We start from the raw sequence: 16,984 nt of genomic DNA on the forward strand, positions 1-16,984 counted from the left end.
ACAGACAGCAAAGTGCACACACTTGCTATGTAAAAGAAGTTTGGTAGATGGGAAGTCTACATGCAAGGCCGATTTATTTTTGCAAGATAGCTCAGCCACAAGGGTTTACAGAGAGATTGGATGTAGAATAGTGAGAATACTACTGAGAAATCCTCGTCAAGGATGTTGCAATATTCTGTGAACTGGGAAAGAATGGTATTGAAGAGGTGTGTTTGTAGGTAGAATCAATGAATAGGGACGAAGTCAGAATGATGAAAAATTTGAATGCTTGTCTAGTAAGCGGGTGACACCATTGTCAAGGTACAGTCCTGGGAAGGAAGAGCACAGTGGGAATTGGAAAGCGGAGGGTTTTAGACGTATTGAATTTGAGGTACTCAGAAAGCATTCAAAGGTGATGTTTACCAGCTTCTTGGAAATGCGAGTCTGGAACTTTCACAAGAGATCAAGGATTGAGACATAAGTTTAGGGATTATCACGGAGGAGGAAACAGGTGAACTCAGGGATGATTATGAAGATTTAGACAAGAGGGAGAGAACCCAAGGGAGTAACTTTAAAGTCGAGCAAATAAAAGGCACCTGTAAGTGGAATTCAGAAAATGTAATCAGAGAGACCGAAGGTAAATCAGAAGCTTCCAGTGTCACGGAAGGCAAAGGAGAAGAGAGTTCATGAAGATGTGAGAGTCAACTGCGTAATCTAAAAGACTTGTCCTCGCTTTTGTTTCCAAATACCACTTTATGTTAATTATGCAATATCTGGTTTCTCAGTGTTAATAACAATAACATAAAAAAATCAAAATTATTCTTTGTGTCATTTCTCTCAGCGTGTTTACTATTATTTAAATAGATGTATATGCCTTCATGAACTTTACTTATGAAGGAGTTAAGAACATGGCATCCCCAAAATATACCACTTTGGCATATTGAGTATTTTTAGTTAAAGACATTTAAGAAAATGCAGGTGAGGTCGGGTGTGGTGGCTCATGCCTGTCATCCCAGCACTTTGGGAGGCTGAGGCAGGTGGATCACCTGAGGTCAGGAGTTCAAGACCAGCTTGGCCAACATGGTGAAACCCCATGTCTACTAAAAATACAAAAATTAGTTGGGCATGGTGGCAGGTGCCTGTAATACCAGCTACTCAGGAGGCCGAGGCAGGAGAATCTCTTGAACCCAGGAGGTGAAGGCTGCAGTGAGCCGAGATTGCACCATTGCACTCCAGCCTGGGCGACAGAGTGAGACTCTGTCTTAAAACAAGAAAAATAAAAAAATTAAAAGCAGGTGCAAAAAGATCACTTTGACCTTCTTTCTGTTTCTTAAAAGCAGGATGTGAAGTTCCCATGTGAAAGATGTCCTCCCTTGGGCGGAAGGGAGGAGTCATTCCTATGGGCAAGGACCAGAAGCTGAGGCTGAGGGAAACCTGTACCACCTTCCACACTGGCCCTTCCTTCCCAGCCATTCTCCTCCCAACACCTGCCCTGGCTCAAGCCCCATGGACCCCTGCCCCGGCCTCATTGCATTTCTACAATTTACTGCCCTTTGTCTAATTCCTTATGTAAGTAGTCAATGCAAGCTGCATCTTTGGGTCTTCACAAATTCTGAAGGTTTTCATGCCATGTAAACTTATGTTAAGTAAATGTATATGTTTTTCTATTGTAGATCTGTCTTATGTCAATTTAATTCTCAGGCACAACACCCACAAGCCCCTACCCGCTAACAAACTCTAACAGAGTAGAGGTATAATTTTGCCTCCCTTACACATAGAAACAGAAAACATCTTTTCTTTGAATTTAATGATTTAAAATTATAAAGACTTTTGGCTTGCACTCAATTTTCAGATCACATGTGAAATTACTTGTAAAGAAAAAATATTCAATATTATCCATCATTTGTCAAAACTCTTAAAAAGATAGTGATGTCTGCCAGCTTTCCCATTTTAACATACTGGAATGAGTTAATGGATAAAACAAGTAGAAAAAATTGGAATAAAAATCCTCAAAATTAAGCACTGATTCCTGCCAAATGCTAATGAAAAGTCACTAGTTTTTTCCTATAACATTAAGGAAGTGTCAATATTATTAAGAAACAGCTGTGTGTATATAAGTTTTTCTGAATAAATTAAATTATAAGAAATATATAAGCCACAGAATGAAGTCTTTCTATTAAAAACAGGTAGCCCTCACTTGCCTGGTATCACATTAACAGGAAACTCATGCATATCCACCCATATCATTGCTCTCCATAGTCCTGTGGTAACTGAGAGGAGTGCTTGTATGTTTCACTCACTTTTCATACATTGACTAAATAAACTCTCTTAAAACAGGAACGCTTTCTTCTCAACCTATTGACCCCAAACCAGTGTTAAAGAAGTTAAGATAATGTATTCAATGCTAGATTCACAGCCCATTATAAATTTTCATAAAACGTGATACATTATTTGAGAATTTAAAGAGTAAACATCACATTTATAACAATGCCATACAAAAAGATACACACTACAAAATCTATCTTGGATGTAGGTTTACAAAAGATGTTTGTCTGGTAAGGAACTAAATTCATTTTCTCTTCTAATTCACCGTTTATAGAAGTTTTGAGCCCTAGGCAAAAACATATAGATGCATAGGCCAAACATTATACTGTCTACGATACATTTTCAGAACATTTGGGCTGCGTTAATATATCTTTGTTTATATAGTCTCTCAATATTAGCAGCTGCAAAAGATATTTACAATTTACTTCCTATGTAGAATTTATCTTAAATGTAATAAGTGGGAAAGAGAGGGAAAGATGTTTTAATGCAAGTCTTTATCCAGACATTCAAAAGATAAAGAGAATAATCTAACGAATGACTATGTACCCATCATTTATCTTAAAATAGAAGATACTAATTCAATTAAAGCCTGTTGTGTGTCTCTCTAACTGAAAGCTCCTTCCTACCTCTAGAGGGAACCAGTATCAGAATGTAATATTCATCAGTCTACGTATTTCTTTACGTTATTATGATGTAGGTTTATAATGAATACTCTTTTTAAGGTTAAAGTAATTTCTTCCTTTGTCTGGTTGTGAGTTTTTATCTTGAAAGCCTGTGTTGGATTTTATCAATTTTTCTTCTGCACTGATTGAGACTGATCTATAGTCAGAATGTAAAGTTTTAAATCACAAACCTCATGATTCACATATAATGGTGAAAGAAGTCTTTAATAAATAAACTATTGAAGCAATATTAAAAGGTCCTTATGAAAATATTTTATTCAATAAAAATGAAATTGCTTAAGGCATTAAAGTAGTGATCCATGGTCACCTAAAATGCTATTTGCTTTTACTAGTGAATTCCTCATTTCCTTCCCTTCTGATTTATATGTAAGATAATTCTTAAATTAATAAGCACAGCTGAGGGTTAAGCATACCAAATGGTCTTTTGCCAAATGTTTTTATACCTATTAAGTATTTCAGAATATTGATTAGAAAAATGATATATGTGAACATATAAAATTGTGATGTGGACACAAATGATTTTTAACATTGAATGTTTTTTAATTTTGATAATATAAAAATATAATATAATATAATTATATAATATAAATATATAATATAAATAATACAATATAAATATATAATAATATAAAAATATATAAAATATTGTAAAGAGGATAAAAATCTCACTGCAATCAAGTTTTCTCACCTTCGCATAAAAATTATCACTTTGATTTCAGACAAGTTTTTACAAGCTGTGGTTATTAAGAGATGGATCTCGCCATGTGAGACAAAGAGTGCGTGTGTGCCAATTCTAAATTAATTTCCAAACATGAAATACATCCATTAATTTTTAAAGATGCTCAAACACAAAATATATTTTGTATGCAGACAAGCAGGCATCATCAATTTTTTTTCACTACAAAAAGTAGCTTTTATTACTTTTTCCACAAAAAATCTACCTCTGAATTTACCTTTTCACTGTTTTCATTCTTTTACTTGAATTTATTAGTTTCCCTTCATAAGCCAGTCTTCTATTATATCAATATAAACTTTATAAACTTGTTAACACCTAATTTTTGTCTTATTCCGCCTTGAATAAAAATCATGGTAGTAGATATAAAAAGAAAACTTTCTTGATTTAATTTGATGTCAGAAATACAAATTTTTTAATCTAATTTCTGCTGCTAAGAGATGTTACTCTGTAAGCTTTCTCCAAAACTTAGTGTTTTACTGCCTTTTATAGACTGAAGCAGAATGAGGCCTGGATCCCTTAGTTTGACATCTGACATCTTCCTGAAATCCCACAGAACTTCCATCTTTATTTCTAACAATCCCTGCTGACTTCCTTCACCACAGGCCTCCTCATAGATGTGCACACGAGGTGAACCATCTGGTGTGCCAGGCCATACCTTCCAATACTTGGCTCTGCTGGGACCACAAGGGTGGGTTTTCCCATCTTGCTGTACATTTACATGGCCACATTAGGTTTTGGATAGTTTCCCATTCTTAACCATCGTCTTTAACCATTTTTTTTTCAAAGTGAATACTCTTATGGTAAAAAAAAAAAAAAAAGTGAAATAGAAAATATTTTAGACCAGAATTATATTGAGATCAAAATTATATTTGAAAACTATATTTAATTGTATATTCACTAAATTCACATAAAATGTACCCATATGTAACTTTTCAACATTCTTGAGTATGTTGAAAAGTAACGATTTGTTCTAAAACTTGAGGGTTACATAGTTTTGAAATATTTCAAAGTTCATTTCAAACAAACACAAAACTTCTAGATACCACAATACCAACCAAATTTCTTAGGTTTGCAGAACTGAACTAAACAAGTACGACTGAGTTGAGAGCATGTCAAGATCTAGCACTAAACCAATTTAAAGTTGTACTTGGGCAAGCATATTCCGGGGGTCACAGTAACCAACATGCAATGCCTTAAAAATACATGCTGTAAGTGTGTTTTTCTATTAAGCTAGCTTCAATCTCTTTGTTTTTTTCTAGGCATTCATTTATTTGAGAACAAGAGATGAATGTTTCTATTCCATTCTTTCTAATATCAAGTTGGTCTTCAAAATATTTTTTTAAAACTGTGTCAATGTACCAACGTGATTCTTTTTGGTATACTGACAGGTTACTTCAACCAGCCTCGTCCTGACATTTGGCTCATTATACTGTTGGCAAATTCATGTCTTTCTCTGTAATCTTTACCTCTCCTGCTTATCTCTCAGTGAAGCACGGAAAGTCAAAATTTATCATTTGAAATGTCTCCTTCATTGCCTGAACCAATGGTTTTCTTGTGTTTTATTGAAAATGAAAGAGCTATACATTTGGTGAAACAATAAAAATACAACCTTTCACCTCTGATAATACTGAGCATTAGATAAAATTATAGACGTAATTATTTCACAGGTAGAGGTTTACTTTCCAGGACAAAGTCTAGATAAAGAGGGCAGTACTGACCGGCCCCGAGGCCTCAGTCTCTGCACCAGTTGGTCTCACCTTATTTCTACCGCTCTCATCTTTGTCTTCTCAATTACATCCATGTAACAGGGACTGTCCAGGGTTTGAATATTGCTCAGCAGTATTACCAACTTATGGGCCTGAATGTGAGGATTTTGTTCTCAATAAATAAAGTTGGGCTTTGCATGGGACCTAAATATTCTTAGAGTCCTGAGTTTTCTCTCCATCACCTTCTGCCATGTGAATACCCTCTGATCCAAACCAAAGTCCCCAATTTCCGTACAGCTTTTCCTTTGTGATAATACTGTGATTTTCTAGTGCGATATACACCCAGCTCCCAATTCCAGCTCTGAGCTCCCGGAGTTCTGGGGGATACTACGTTGCCTGTCTGCTTTTGCAGAGTGTTATGGCCCAGGGGTATGTGTCCAGCCCTCTTACCAGACTGTTCATCTGTATGTGGCATGGCTCCTGGCACATACTATGTGGAAGGCTTGGTAACAGACTCCCATGTTCACTTAATGTCCTAGACTGATCATATTTTAAATAATGCACAATGTTCTTGCATCCATTTAAGGAAGAAACAACTGATTTCTATCTTTTAAGATTATATTTTAAGACCATATCGAAGGCTTTGAATCTCTCACCAATACTAACAATAAAAACAAATTTGGCCATGTGCAGTGGCTCACACCTGCAATCCCAGCATTTTGGAAGGCTGAGGCGGGTGGATCACTTGAGGTCTGGAATATGAGACCAGCCTGGACAACATGGCAAAACCCCATCTCTACAAAAAGTACAAAAATTAGCTTGCGTGGTGGCAGACGCCTGTAATCCCAGCTACTCAAGAGGCTGAGGCATGAGAGTCGCTTAACCTGGGAGGTGGAGGTTGCCGTGAACCAAGATTGCACCACAGCACTCCAGCTTGGGCGAGAGAGTGAGACTCTGACTCAAAAAAAAAAAAAAAGTAAATTTTATCATATTTAATTGAATTTGTTTCAAAGTGAGGGAAAGGGCAGTATGCAAGGGCAACATGTGATCTGCTCTTTTGAAAAAGCAAGAAAGGTTACCTATATACACCAGATCAAGGTATTGTCAGCTACAGAGTGGAATTCCATACAGAAAAATAAAATTTTCTTAAAGCGAAAAATTAAGTGGCCAATAAGATCACATTCAAAAATTAAAATGGGTGTCCTGGTCTTCATTACTGACACCATTCCTCAATAGAAGTAACCAGAGCTCCTCGAAGAAATAATTGATTTTAGGACCGGGACATGAAATACACAGAATGACTGGGGAGCATCTTGCAGCGCCAGGAAAAAACTCAGCCCTTGAAATGATCTCCACATGGGAGACTGGAGACACATTCTGCATTTTTTTTCAGATTTTTTTCAGATTTTGGAATATCTGCCTATCATCCTGACTTATCTGAGATCCACATCTAAACGTGAAATTCACTTATATGTATCATATCTAAATAGCCTGAAGGTAATTTTATACAATGCTTTTAACAGTTTTGTGCACAAAATGAAGTTTGTGTACATGGAACCATCAGAAAGCACAGGTGTCAATATCTCAGCCACACACTTAGAAAAGCTGGTGTTGACTGGCATCACATCATTCCTGACGGAATTTGTTACCGACAAGCAATCATTTTCCTACCCTTACTCAGACATAAGTACTTAACAGTAGAAAATACGACTATTTTTAAAACAGTAAAAATACATACTATTAATACAGTGAAAAATAATGTGTTTAGGTAAGTGGGCAGCACAGGAATGGCACTGTTTTCCTTTATCAGCTGTTACACAACAGCAGCAACATACAACGCAGGCTTTTAGTCGCCACTGAGGATGCTGTGTTATGAGCAAAACTGTACACTGTATTTTCTTTTCTTTTTTAGGTGATAAGAAACATCAGAAGCAGTTGACACACCACGGGTGTGTCACGGGTCCTCTAAGAAATGAGGAGGCATTCTGCTGGATGGCTTTTAAAATGTTTTCTCCAGAGTCCTCTGCCCCTTTAAGAGCGATTTTTGTCTTAGAAGTCTCTCTTTGAGTTTATAAACAGACATGTCTCCCTGTTCTGTTATGAATGCACTCTGCTGTATTCCTTCGATTAGCCCATCACATTGTCACCATGGCATCTGTACGTGTAGTTTCCACAGTGTTGACATCATCTTCATTGTCCATTGGTGGCATCATGTGGGTGGGGCTTAAAATGTTCCAGATTTTGGAACATTTTGAATTTCAGACTTCTAGAGTAGGGATGGTCAGACTCTACTACTACTTATTTCAGAGAAAAACATAATATCCAAATAACTAATAAAAACTTGGTTGGAGAATGATGACTTCCGGAAACGACTGTGTAATCTGCTTCTGAGAAATAATCCTCTTTGTTCTACCAGGGGAGCCTACTGCTGCTACTGTTTTGTGTCGTCATGTCCCGATCACACAGATGCTGATTTTTTTTTTTTTAGAAAAGAAAACAAGTATATTGAATATGTAAATTTAGGCTGTAATATGTCCTTGAGAAATAAATAAAGATTACATGGACTCCATTTTTTCCTGACAGTCAATTAAGCACAAAAAGATTTTTAAGGCACTGATTTTTTAGATGACAAATGACGTCTCCTTGAAATAAGATTTTTAATGATTTAGAGAAACATTTGCACATACTCTAGCTTAGTGTAGATTCTCAAGTTGGCATTTTTATCCCTGTTTTTTTGAGACAGAGTTTCACTCTTGCTGTCCAGGCTGGAGTGCAATGGTGGGATCTCGGTCCACTGCAACATCCGCCTCCTGGGTTCAAACGATTCTCACGCTTCAGCCTCCCAAGTAGCTGGGATTACAAGTGTGCAGCACCATGCCTGGCTAATTTTAAATTTTTTTTTTTAAGTATAGACAGGGTTTCACCATGGTGGTCAGGTGGTCTTGAGCCCCTGACCTCAAGTGATCCACCTGCCTTGGCCTTCCAAAGTGCTGGGGTTACAGGTGTGAGCCACCGCACCTGGCCTATTGTTTCCCTTTTGCTGTTTTGCTATGGATGATGAATGACTTAAAAGTACTGAACTTCTTACACCTTGATACATTCAGTGAGAGCTTCCTTGTAGGATGGTTCTGAATGATTTTCTCTAGAACCTACATTTGAACATCTTCCTTTTCTCTGCTCATTGTACCAGTCTGTGGATCTCAAAATCATACATGCTGAATAGATGCTACACTATGACTAGTGAAGCCAGTGTGAAAAAGCGGCTTCTACATATAGCACTTCTGAATTACATTATTGCAATAGCTTTTCAAATGCTTTCCCTGATAGGCCGTCCACTGCACGTCATCTGCTAACATGCAAACTATATCTTTAATGAAAGTCAATTTTATTTAATAAATAAGTGATTATAAAATTTTAAAATGAAATTTGATGGTAATTTAATTTGAATCTACATATAGGTTCGAAGAATGAATCTACATCTATACATCTCACCAAAGACAGTGTAAATCTTTGGTGAGGCCGCAAATTCATTTTTGTGAAAATTCTTCATGAGTTTAAAAATCTTCCAATTAAGAAAAGGACAAGTCAAATCTTAGTGTCCTGGTTGGCTTAGCATTTCATAACTACCAGAGAACCATGAGGACCTTCCGGAGACTGACTCATGGGAGTTTATCTGCAACAATTCAGGTCTCCCAGTGGGTCATATTTTCATTGGAGATTATTTACTATGCCTGGAATCCTAACACTTGGTGTCTCTAATGAGAAAAAATAATCTGAAAAATTTCAATATTCAGCCAACATAAATTTATATGATCTACAAAAGAAAGGAATGCTTTCAGCTCCTGGGCTTGATTACTTTTGTTTCTGATGTGACAGATTTGCTGAACAAAGCTGACAAATCCTCCTCTTCCTCTCTGTTCACTACTACGCCCACCCAGAAAACACACGTGCACACCTTCCCAACCAGGTCCCACCTGACTGCTAACACCCACATAAACTCTAGGTCGCCATGCTTTTCTGAGGGACATTGCCTCTGCTGAGGGCTCCTTTATTCTCAGTATCCCTTACGTTCCCAGCCGCAGGAGTGGACTTCTCAATGCTTACAATGTTCCCTTGGAGTATATCAGTTGAGCAGGCAGAAAAAAAATATCTGGAAGTTTATTATTTTTCCACCAATATATTTGACACCACCTTCGGAGAGCGAACAAAAGGCACACTGTGGAGCGGACAGACCCGGGCAAAATGTTACTGTTTGTTCCTCACGAGCACAGAGGTATATTTAAGCAAAGAAAGACATTCCATGGCTCTCCCGGGACTTCCTTCCTTCAGATGAATTCTACCAACACGTTCACACCACTGGGGATCAGGCTGCTGGAATTTAAAACGCAGACCTCTATCTGCCCGTGCTCCAATACCACAGCTACAACCATTCATGTTAGGACTGAACCTGGCTTTCAGTGATCATGAGATAAATGGGAGTTTATTGGGGAAAGAAGTGTTCACCCATGAAACTACAGTAGAAGATGCGGAAACAGGGCTGCCCTTGTTCGGCAGATTCTATGCTAATACAATAGAGCCTCAAAGTCACCAGAAGTCACCTGGCCTTGGGTCATGTTTCAAATCCAGGCTGACTGACATTCATGAAGCCTTTGGCAACACCCACCAAGTTTCGTGCAAGGCTGGGTAGAATGCTTCTTTCATGTGGAGCCTGTGTGAAACTAGTGGCTTTGGCTAGATTTCACCTGCAGTTTCACATTCAAACAATCCAGGGTTTCCAAGTAAAATTAACGGGTGAAGAGAACCAGAGAGAAAACCAAAAACAGGAAAAACATGGCTTGCCTGGGAATGGAATGGTCACCTACCGTTCTCCAAATAGGGGTCATCCTGGTGCTGTGTAATTTGCTGCTGGACTTGCCTCTAGCATATATTTGCACTCAGCACTGCCAGAGCAAGCCTTCCTGTACCTAGTAGGGGCGAGTATTCTAGCTAAACCCTCTCTCCCACAAAGCCCAGACTCAAAATAACGGGAGGATTTAAAATGTTAACTGTACACATCAATACGATGATTAACATGCTTCTTATATTGTAGATTTGAAGGGGAAAAGTAGCAATGAAATGCCTAGGTTTGGGAAATTACAAAATTGTACTAAACATCTCCAAATTCTGGAGATTCCATTGTATCTGCCCCTAATCCAGGGGGATCTCTGCCATATCTTTCCCCACAGCTCCGCCCCTTTGGAGAATGTCCTTGTGGCCACTTACGTCTGTCCTTCTTAGCAAGGTGCAGAGGACAGGGGGCAGACTGCGTCAGCGCTGAGGAGCCATCGTCCTTGACTGGGACTTAAACAGTCTCCTGACAGGATTAGGCTCATTCTCTTCCTAACCTTCAACAGAGCACGCAGGGACGGTTTGCCGGGGAACGTCAAACTCTGTATTTGGCTGAGGACTTTGGAAATACCTTGTCCTTGGGGTGGGCAAGAAAAAGGGAACACATGTGATACGCCCTTGTGCTTTCTTTACAATGAAGAGAATATTTCCAAGTTGACTGGATGGTAAGTGCTACGTGTTGCCCATTTTATGAAACACATTTTTAAGAAATCCCTGATCCCTGACACAGCAGAAGTTTCCCTCATAAAACAGACTTCCGGCTACTGAGGGCTTTTTCCCCCAGTTTTCTTTTGATTTTAATTTTCTTTTTCTTTCTGGTTGTTTTTTCTTCCTTTTTTTTTTTTTTTTTTTTTTTGGTTACTCAGAATATCATTATGTGGTTAAAATTCATGCTTTCCTTTGACATGTGGTCTGCGATACCAATAAACTTTTCTGGAGAAAAAAAATCTCTGGACTCCAAAGATTTCGACATCCATGTTTAAAAAAAGTACCAGTTGGGTCCCAAGGCACACGGAGATACGGAGGCAGCAGGGCAGCCAGGGCCAGGCTCTGTACACCGTCATCTGCTGCTTCCTCTGAGACAGCTGCCAGGCAGGGGCCACGAACTGCCATGAAGTCAATGTCGGGGAGAACCTTACCAGGGAACACTTTTCTTTCAATTGGGCGTCCCTCTAGAAGTAAAATCTAAGATGTATCAGTGAGGAAAACCAAAGCTCCAATCAATTATTCAAAGGAAATGCTATCAAAGCATGAAACCAAATGAAAAAAAAAAAAAGGAGACTTTTCAGTGAACATAGTAAATAGCCACAATCAAAGTGAACGCCGTGTTTGAAGTTAAAGTCCACAGATCAAAGTACTTTGCAAAATGTCAAGCGCAGGCATACAGAGGGCGAGAGGGGAGCCGCCAAAACTGACCCAAAATACCACACTGTCACATCAGAGAAATCTGCCAGCAACTATACCTGGCAAAAGATATTCAGCTTAGTAAGGAATCCTCAAAACAGCCCCCTAGAATGTGCTGGGAACATACAAAACAATGACAACCAAAACAAAACCCCCAAATGCCCCCAAACAACCACTAATTCTACACCAGCAATGAGCAAAACAGGAATGAAAGGAGAACGTCACACAATACAGCCCTCTCACTGCCCTTAGAGAACAATTACTTATCTATGTTCTCTTTACTTAGGTGGATGGTTGCATCTTTTTCCTTTTTTTTAAAAATGCCCCTGGAAAGTTAAAAATAAAGCAGTCTAAACAACAAAAGGATGATGTCTGAAAGATCCTCTCATTGCTTTGGCAATCAGGCTTAATTAGACCTCTGATCCAGGGTCCAGTCACAGTGAGGTCCGTACTGCAGGTCACTGGTCTGAGAACTTTAAGCAAAGTTTAAAATGACAGCCACAAAAGCGCCCCGATGTTCCTGCTCTATTCTGGAACACAATATTTATCTGGGAACTGTTCACAACTCCCCTTTATTATTTTCACTACAAATAAGCTATTTTAAAGACATTCGTCATGAACATATCAGAAAACAATTAAATAATTCCGGAATAAGAAATCTTACCTACAGGCAGCTGAGTTCAACGGTTGCTCTACACAGAGGAAGTAGGAGTCAGTGGCCTTTTCCTTGTAGAGATTATTTAACCCTTTTTAAAAGGTCTTGAACTCCAGAGGTTTAAGATTAAGTCCAATCCAAGTGTCTGAAGGAAAAAAAGGCAAGAGAGTGGCAAATAAGAGAGGGAAAGAATCCCAGCTGCTGGGTGGTGCCACTGTTCTGAGAGCATTGGAGCTATTTGCAGCGTTCACAGCAGCCGGGGTTGTCTGCAGAGGGATGAAAAATCCCTTGCCCGGATCGCCACCCCCCACTCCAGGGGGGAAAACACGCCAGCCAGGAAACCCACAACAACTTGGTTCATTGTGCAAATATTCATTAAATTTTGAGGAAAACTGCCAGCCCCACTGAAAACAAAACAAACCCAAACTTGACTGGAATCTTAAAGAAACACAGTGCCCTGCCATCCTCCTCAAGTTTTCGAGATGAATTACCTGACTCATTGAAAATGAGATGTCCTAGTTATGCTTTATGGAGAAGGAAGGCTTTTCTGCTGAGATTTCCTGGCTTGCTTAGAACGGGCTGTGAAGAAATACTGGAGAGCTCGCTGGTAGCAGTTATCTGCTGCTAGTCTGTTCTTAAGATTGGAGACAGATACTTTCTTTCTAGCATGCACCTAAATTTCCAGTTTCATTAACTATGCTATTTTTGAAAGCTACCGGGATAAGTGTTGACATCTCTTATCTATTGGCAGAGACTGGGGGCCATTCAGTGACATGAGGCAGACAAACAATGACCCCTGCTTCTGCCTCCACAGGCCAGTGAAGGAATCATTCTGGTTGGGTCACTGGCAATGACTGACAAACTTGGAGCTTTCCTTTTGTTTCTGGAATTAAAAATTAAGAAGTTGTATTCATTCATTCATTCATTCAGTAAATATTTATTTGTCAAACACTTCAGAGCTTACTATAAGCCAAGCACTCTGAGAATACAGTGGTTGGCAGAATGAAGTGTCCTTGCCTTCAGGGGTACACAGCACACAGATGCAGCAAGAATAAACAAAAACAGAATTTTTTAAATGTTTTACAGACTTTTTCACATGATGAGGCTATTCACATCATGGAAGCTGAAGACTGAGATCTCTTTCTACTGTGGATGAAGGAACATACTATGCGTCACAGACCAACTTCAGGCTTCCATTGAGTCCTTATGCCTTCACAACACCAACAGGAAGGAAAATTAGTTACTTTCTACCAAAGAAGCAGTTAAGTATTTTTACGAAAGCTTCCACTGCATGTAGATAAAATCCCCGTTTCCTTTCAACTCCCTACTCCCCAATACAAAAAGAATGCTTAGGTAGTCAGAAAGTACTCCTGAGAGGCTTGCCGTCGGGAGATGAAGAAAGTCTTCAACCTGAATCCAGTATAAAAAACCGCCCTGATATATTTCACAATTAATGTGAGGGATGGTTGCTAGATGCTCATATAATTCAATTCTTTCTTTGCAGTTAAGGAAAGACACTGAAATTGATTATGGAAAATACTGATTATGCCATGTAAAAAAAAAATGGTTGCCTGACTACTATTTCAAGCGCTATTTCAAAATAGTGAAATCCTTTGGCTCAACAGACCTTATGTTAAAACTATATTTTACCATGCGCGGTGTCTCATGCCTGTAATCCCAGCACTTTGGGAGGCTGAGGCAGGTGGATCACGAGGTCAGGAGTTTGAGACCAGCCTGGCCAACATGGTGAAACCCTGTCTCTACTAAAAATATAAAAATTAACTGGGTGTGGTGGCAGGTGCCTGTAGTCCCAGCTGCTCTGGAGGCTGAGGCAAGAGAATCCTTTGAATCTGGGAGGCAGAGGTTGCAGTGAGCTTAGATCACACCATTGCACTCCAGCCTGGGTAACAAGAGCGAAACTCCATCTCAAAAACAAAAACAAAAAACAAACAACAACAACAAAACCTTTTTCTTTGTTATTTCTCTTTTTTCTATTTCACAAAGAAGTATATTTAAAATAATTTGGGCCCTGTGTGGTGGCTCACACCTGTAATCCCAGCACATTGGGAGGCTGAGGTGTGAGGACCATTGGAGCCCAGGAGTTAGAAGCCAGCATGGGTAAGATACCAAGACCCCCCTCACTCAAAAAAAAAAAAAAAAAAAAGCTGTATGTGGTGGCATGCGCCTGCAGTCTCAGCCCTCAGGAAGCTGAGGTGGGGGGATCTTGTGTGCCCATGAGTTCGAGGTTACAGCTGAGCTATGATCACGCCACTCCACCAGCCTGGTCACCAGAGTGAGACCTTGTCTCTAAAATATATACATCTAAATAAACGAATTTTTAAAATATAGAATAATTTGAACAGGTTTACATTGGAGTAGATTTCTTATATCTTGGTGAACACTAAAAAGGACCTTGGCATAACCTGCCCTCATATAAAATGAGAATGATAATGAGTTGTCATAGGGCTCAAACAAACAATGCACATAAAATGCTTAACTGAGTAATGTCTGACACACAGCAAGCAACCGATGGAAGTCAGTTCCATCATCACTGCCCTAAGTGTAAAGCTTTGCCATCCAATACGGCGGCTACAGGCGGCTACTGAGCTCCTAAAATGTGGCTATTCAGAACTGAAATGTCACGTGAGTGTAAAACGCATGTCAGATTTTTACACACACACACACAAAGGTGAATGATGAGAAATTACTCAGTGGGTATGATGTTCATTTTTCGGGTGGTGGATACACTCATTAAATCTGACTTTACTACCTACGCAGTATATCCATGTAGCAAAGCTATCCTTGTGTCCCACAAACTTGTACAAATAAAAACAAATTTTTTCTCTTTCTAAAATATGTAAATGATCATCATTTTTATATTGACTGCATGTTGAAAAAAGAACGCAAATCATCACATTAATTTTCATGTGTTTGACAATATTTTGGACATCTTGTGTTAAATAGGATATTTTGTTAAAATTAATTTCATCTGTTTCTTTTTTACTTTTTCAAATCTGACCGCTAGGAAATTTAAACTTACATATGTGACTTGTGTTATATTTCCACTGGGCCGTGCCACGTGGGCCAATGGTTCTTGAAGGGTAGTGAGCATCGTTGACCTGGGAGCTTTGTAAAAACGGATTGCTGTGTCCACCCCAGAGTGTCTGAATCAGTACATCTAGCAGGGTCTGAAATTTTGCATCCTAAACAAGTTTCCAGGTGATTCTTGACCACACTTTGAGAACCGCTGGTCTTGGGCCTTGCCACTTAGAAAAGCAGTCCATGGACCAACCTTAACGTCATCACTTAGGATCTTGGTAGACATGCAAAACCTGAGGCCCCACCCAGACCTACTGAGCAGCATGTGCATTTTCACAACATCCCCAGGCTGTGTGTAAACATGCTGAAACTTGAGAGAAATTGATGTAAAGTAGTGTCTCTCATCCCTGGGTGAATGAATACAAGGTAAACTTTTAAACACACCAGGACCCCGGCCCCACCCCTAGAGAGTCGGATTTAATGACTCTGGAGGTGACTCAAGCATCTGCATATGTGAACAGCTGATTCCAGGGTAAAGCCAGCACTGAGAGTCCCATCAGGCTGGATGTGGAAAGGCCAGGCTCTAGAGACCAGACACTCTTGCTAGTGAGGGGGCAGATGCTTGGGGACTGCCAGGTGTTGGAAAGACAGGTCCTGTGCAGAGGGGGAAGAGAGTTGAACCCACACAGCCAGGGCAATGGGTGGGTGCTGCAGCCAGCGGGGTGAGGGGGAAGCCATGCAGAGGGCCTCCATGCCTCTGCAGGTGTGACAGAGTCCCAGCTGCTCCAGGCGTGGCATTCCACAGAAGGCTGGGTAAAGCAGGGCACATCCTCAGTCTTGGAAAAGCTAGCACCCTAGGGCAAGTTATCTGCGCAGAGACGCAGGCTCTGAGGAATAAGGTAAGGACCTTGCCACAAGAACCCCGGTGTTAAGTCCAAGTGGGGCCAGGAGCCCTGGAAACTGTGTTTCGCAAACACTACATAGCCACAGGTTTGGTTTCAGAGGCTGGGACAGGAATCATCTTTTGGATAGAGATGAGGAGGGAAACAAAAGGATGAAAATGCTGAAAATCAGATTCATTGTATATTTTTTTCTCTCCCTCCCTAACATAATAAAAACACCCGAGAGGGTTCTGGGATGTGTTGGTCCAATTAAAACAATGTACATCATTAAGGCATAGTTGACACAACTCAAACCATATTCCAGGATATTTACATCCCAAGAGAGGATCTTGTTAACCCAAATAACTCTGCAATTGTTAGAACTGGTGAGAAAGACCCATATTTTGGAGTAGAGAGGCCTTCTGTTTTTCTCTACACCTCTGTTCCGGCCTTAAATAAGTGAGCACGCCAGCTTTGAGTGTATCTGAATAACCTCCATAGTTTGCCAAATGACTTCTCACTTTTTCAGGCGGCACCCAAGCATTGTGTGTTTCAGAGAGCCTGGTAAAAATAGAATCCTCACTGCAAGAGAGAATCTGGGCTCACTGTGGTCACATTTAAAACTTCCAATTCTGTATGCAGAGACCATCTGTAGCTTTACTTCTCACTTTCTTGGTTGATCCTTTCAG

General features: G+C 39.7%; 1 protein-coding gene across 40 annotated transcripts in view; it reads right to left on the reverse strand.

Annotated features, from left to right (window-relative positions):
* SORBS2 (sorbin and SH3 domain containing 2) overlaps window positions 1–16,984 on the reverse strand; it is a 232,235-nt gene that overhangs the window by 185,626 nt on the left and 29,625 nt on the right. For 14 of the 40 annotated variants that reach the window (XM_032298821.1, XM_032298819.1, XM_032298824.1 and 11 more), the window contains exon 2: window positions 12,385–12,520. The gene's annotated coding sequence lies outside the window, so the exon portion shown is untranslated. Of the gene's footprint in view, window positions 1–12,384; window positions 12,521–12,866; window positions 14,039–16,984 lie in introns of those variants that run through there. The other 26 variants (XM_032298818.1, XM_032298823.1, XM_032298811.1 and 23 more) reach the window with 13 other exon arrangements.

Source organism: Sapajus apella, unplaced genomic scaffold (genome assembly GCF_009761245.1).
Source record: "Sapajus apella isolate SASKATOON/1434 unplaced genomic scaffold, GSC_monkey_1.0 scaffold39, whole genome shotgun sequence".
Lineage (NCBI taxonomy): Eukaryota > Metazoa > Chordata > Mammalia > Primates > Cebidae > Sapajus > Sapajus apella.